Raw genomic sequence first — 5,789 nt, 5'->3', positions numbered from 1 at the left:
AACTAGAAGAAATATTTCAAAGGTTTTACATAGTTAAAAGGTCACAAAGATTAAATGAGAATGTATATATAAAGATGAGCAATAGTTTAAACATCTCATCTCTAATTCATATTTTTCACCTTTTTCTTTCTGCTAAATTCCAATCTTATATAAAAAAGATCAACCTGAGGTATTAAAATTCACGATCTAGACCAAAACTGAGTTATAAATTCCAATCTTATATGAAAAAGATCAACAGGAGGAATTAAAATTCACAATCTTATACAACTCAGTTTTGGTCTAGATTGTGAATTTTAATGCTTGTTGAAATCTCTCAAATTTATCAGTCATGTTTGGGCCTGTAAACCGGCAGAGGCCAGAGTCTTCGATGAACAATTGAGATTTGGGCTTTACTATAGGCCCAAAATTATCTGATTAAAGGAAGAAGCTCTTATCTAGCCATCAAATCAAGCATTGAAAAAATAGGGAGTTTTTGGTTTAACTATGCTCAAAATTAATTGCAAGCCTATCTTTTTATCCGGTCTCAGCTCAGGTTGAGTTGTCCTCGAGCCAATCCAAATTGAGCCTGGGCCTCAATTGAGCTTATTTTCAACCTGAACTAGTCTAAGTCGAACTAAGCCCGAACCAAACCTAACCCTAAAGCTAATCTATTTTCAAGCCAATCTGAGCCGAGTATCATTCAAGCCGAACCCATTTTTGGATCAAAGATCCTTAAAGTTATGAATATATTTATATATATATATAATTGAGCCAAGTCTATCAAGCCAACTCTAGCACAGGCTTGACTTGAAATTCAATTCTAGCCCAAAAATTTGTTTAGACTCTCACACCCTAACTAACCATCATAATATTTATTTTGTGTATGGTACATTTCAAAGTTTAAATACAAGAATTATTGTGTTTGAAAACCACTGATTGGATCGATGACTTATATAGAAATTTAAAATCAAATATATATATTTCTAAGTCTAAAGTAGAAAATTCTATATAGATTGTTGATCCAGTTAGCAACTTGTATTTGGATAATCTCCGAATTTAAAAAATATTTATGTATAATTTTCTTTCTGAGATTTAACAAAAATTTAAAGAATTTAAAATTTTCATATAAGTAAGTGATTATTACACACATTTAGTCTTGTATTTAACTTTCAAAATAAATTAGATATGTAGAAAAACTTAGCTAACTTATATTTAGAAAGTTGCTAAATCGAAGTCATAGACTAGGTTAGAGATTTACAAACACACACAGTTTGATATTTAATTTGTAAAGTAAATTAGACATGTGTAAAAAAACAATTAGATGACTTACATTTGGGAAGTAGCTGAACCGAAATAGCTGACTACGTTGACAATTTTCAAACACATCTTTTTTTTTTATATTTAACTTAGAAATAAATTAGAGACAGTTTTAAAATAATAAAAAAACCAGAAAAAAAAGAGACCCTGATGTTAACTTTTGATCCCTTTTAGTTTTAATCGATCAATTTGGCCCACTAGTCGATATGCTATACCGACCTATTAACAAACCCGTGAAAGTTATAACGTCCAATAAAGTCGATTAGACAAGCTAACCACTCAATATATATATTTAACAGTTAACGATATAAGTGGCTCAAACTTCCACATCCATGCTTTGTGTGTTTTAGGGGTTCAGAGTAAGATTGCAACCCAAAATTCTAGACAAATTAGTTTCTTTCCAAACTTATGCCTACCCATCTCTCAACGTACGTCTTTCTATTGGGGGGCTTAAAGTCTTAAACGTACTATGGAAGCCAAATTCTATGTGTTAATGTAGACATTTGGTGGTACTTGGGTCCTTCGCAGAGATATGCTTCTATTTGAATCTTGACTACATGGACAACGCTACCATGTCATAGTCACTTAGATTTGACACGCCCATCAGCCAAATAGGACATAATTATAGCCCTAGACTGTTTAATTTGGCTCACTAATATGGAGCCATCCATACATGCACACATGCACATCAATAGTCAGTGTTTACTGTATCTAAATAGTTATAGAGATTTAAATTTATGAATAATTCTCTTCACCACTACCGAATTATAACAATTTTTCATAATAACTTCCTAAATTATTTTTTAATATATAAAAATATATTACCCACTCTTTTTGTTAGGCTTCTGCTAGCTACTTTTATCCATAAGTTATTATATAATAATCATGTGATAAAAATATAACATATTTATTATATATATATATAGATATAATTGTATGTTGATAAAAAGAGAATAAATTTAGTTATTTTCTTAATTTTAGCTTGAAGGAGCCGAGATAATTTTACAATAGGTATCAAAAAAATTATTCATAAGATCGTTTATAAAAATAATGATAGTTTAAAAAGTAAAAAGAGTATTATCCTTTAAATTTATTTATCTAAGTATAATAAGTTCTTATAAATTGTCGATAGGGTTAACAATTTATTAACGTTGAAGTTGTTGACATAGTCAGCGATTTAGATACACCCGACAAAATCCCATATTTATTATTAAAACAACTAATTGGATGAGTGATTCTTAATGATTTGAGCACTATTATGCTTACAAATATTCTACTAAATTAGGTGGCATGGTATCTTATCAACTCTTAATTTTTCTCATCAATTTAATAACTATCATAGCTAATGAGCAAGATGACGACACATTTTTATTTTTTTTCATACAATGGTCGTAAAGTGTTTGTGGATGAAGTTTTATTTTAACAACTTATTAATGTAGAAGTAACTTACATAGTCACAATTTTAGTTGGGTACTACCAAAATCTCATGTGTCTTACTAAACCAACTAATTGGACGAGTGATTCTCATCCGAAAAAAAGAAGAACTAATTATGAGTAGCATAAAATTGCTTGTCCAATTAACAATTAATGCAAACTAAAACCATGACAATATTTCTACTTAACGGAGCACACAACGTACACCTACTTACATGCATAAATTAGTTTGAAGCTAATCTACTTGACGACCATCTTTTGATGTACCATAATTTATAAGTTTAGATAACCGATCAATAATATATATTATACTTATAATATTATCCTTAGTATCTCTGCAAAATTAAATCTGACATATATATATATATATATAAAAGTCAACCCGACACGTATCTATGCTAATAAATTATAGTATAGCAATTAGGAATTTGGTATGCATAACTAGTGCTAAAAAATTTACCTAAATGATTGCACTTTTCCCACAATCATTGCAGCTGATAATTTTTTCAACAACTAAGATCACGTCTAAACCTATTTTATTCGGGAGATACTAGCCTGCTACTGGAGAATTGATAAGGAGCGTAGTCATCAAAAGAGAGAGACAAACTTTAACTTGTTTCTTTTTACTTTTCTATACCTCTTTAATCATTTATTTATCTTGCTCTCATGGTGATGAAACTTGGATTCCAAGGAAGAAAGGGACACAAATAATAAGTAATCAGTAGGACAAAAGGAATCCTTTGGTTGCAATGAATGGTTGGTGTAGGACAGGATAGTATTTTTGGGGGAAATTGATAAGCAAACAATTGAGGTTGAGTCAGGCCTTATATACTGACCTTTTATTGTTTGGCCCCTCTCAAATTTTTTTATTTTATATTTGAGACAACTCCCTCAATCAACTAAAACAGGGATGATTATAGTACGACAATTTGTTATAAAGCACCCGGGTTTATAAAATACTCTCTTAATAGTACCTATATAAAGTATCATTCAATTCTTTATTGAGATGTTTAGATAGCCTTCCCCAGAGTAGAGTCATCAAATTCAAGGTCTAATTTATAGTCTATTGTACAAAATTTGTCCATATCTACTTTCTCCGGATGGCAAATTAATAAAAGATTATATACCATGTTTACCTATCTCTTCTTTAATTTCCAGCTACCAAAAGTACTCTGCTCTGTTTGACTTTAATTCTTATGTATGATAGAAGTCATACATGTCATGATAATTCTCATGTGCCCTCTTCAGATTGAGAGAATATTAGAACATGGTGAGGCCAAGCAACTCATGTTTCTAACTTAACCTAAAAGCTAAATCTATTAGGGCCTAATTGAGATGAATATATGTTTGATTTCTTTCGTGAACGTTGAGATTAACACGTAATGATTTTTCTAATGTGTATGGGCTCGAGATTAATTAAACAATTATTTTATTCTTGTTTTCTAATATAACTTTCTATCCATACCCTACTTTCTATGCGTGTGTTTATTTACTATGGATATAAAGGAGATTTTATACTACTAGTTACCTCCTAAACAGGTTAGAGAGAGACTAAATAAGTTTTATTTTGAACATGATTTTTAAATACTGAGATAGAAGAATGTATTTATAATTTACTCTTTTGTTGATTTCGAATCAATTTATTAGATTTGAATCCCTATATTTCAACAAAACAAATATTTAAATTTTAAATATATTACGGAATAAAAAAATATTTATATTAGTCGGAGAGGGTGGTTTGAAGTACTCTCGTCTTTCGAATGATATCAGATAAATTCGAATCAAATATAATTTATATTCAAATAGATAAACTAGATGTGTTAGAAAAAAAGGCATAGAACGTGCGTGCTTAATTACTTGTCATCCTTAAATTTATAATAAAATTATACTAGAAAATTTGGTACCAGATATTTAAAAAAAAGAAAAGAAAATTGACAATATTTTAAATTTTGTTTATTGAAGTATTTACCTTTCTTATACGAAGCTAAAATATATAACGTACATCTCAAAACAAATGATGATGGTACTAACTTTGTTATGCGTCACAGGGGGAGAGGGCCTGCGAAATTATCACAACCGTTTGAGCAATTATGAAGGCTGTCATTAGAAATCATGAGATGAAGCAAGCAGCTATAAGTTAATTTATAATACTGTCAAGTATTACAAATGGGAGGTATACTCATTTCACTAACTTGTACTTAACGAATAGCAGCACCAGTTGTCATCACAAATGCAATCATACGTAGAAAAGATCAAGACTAATCCGACCAACTTTTTGTATGTACAAAATTTATCTACCAAATACTCCCAATTATAATCCCCATCCTAACCCACGTCACAAACTCACACGTATGTAAGTATATATGAAAAACATGGATACTTCCTGTCACTGTCAGAAAGAGCTCCCCACTGTGTGCAGGCCCATGTAATGTACAGTAAAATACACGAGCATCCAGTACATCGTACGGTCCGGCTATTCCTCCAGCCGCAAGTGAGGAGCTACGAAGTAAAAAAAGAGAAAAAAGAAAGAGGAGAAGAAGAAGAAGAAGAAGAAGACGGGGCGAGGACCAATTTGGCCATAACACAAGATTTGTGCTGGTAGAAAAGGACTTCCCGACTTGCCCTTTTTGGCCCTCTCCTTGTGCTACCGAGGACGCGCGCGTTTCGGATCTGTCGTCTTCCCGAAACTGTTACCAGATGACGTTTCGCTCCGGCACGTAACGGCGAGGACCACCAAAGTCTGTGTCGCGAGTTGCGACGAGCCCCCGCCCCCCCGAGTTCAGTGTCCCGTGTGCTGGGAATCGCAGCCAAAGTCGCCGCTACGTGGGGACTTGTCATTGGGTGATCTAGGCGTATCCACTACGCTTCTCGCAATGGCACGGGTGACATGTGACTCGTTATATTTGCGTGCTTACCCTCTACCGTCCGTTTCACCCGTTTTAATCATCCCATCCGTTTGAGTTACCGCGAGCTGTCACTGTTCTTTCGAAGTAACCGCATATAATATTTGTATAGGGACGTTTATTGTTTTATATTTTTTTATAGGTACTAATATCCAC

The sequence above is a fragment of the Typha latifolia genome, chromosome 1, assembly GCF_019914945.1.
Source record: "Typha latifolia isolate L0001 chromosome 1, TyphaL0001v2, whole genome shotgun sequence".
Classification (NCBI taxonomy): Eukaryota; Viridiplantae; Streptophyta; class Magnoliopsida; order Poales; family Typhaceae; genus Typha; species Typha latifolia.
This window is presented reverse-complemented; position numbering follows the sequence as displayed.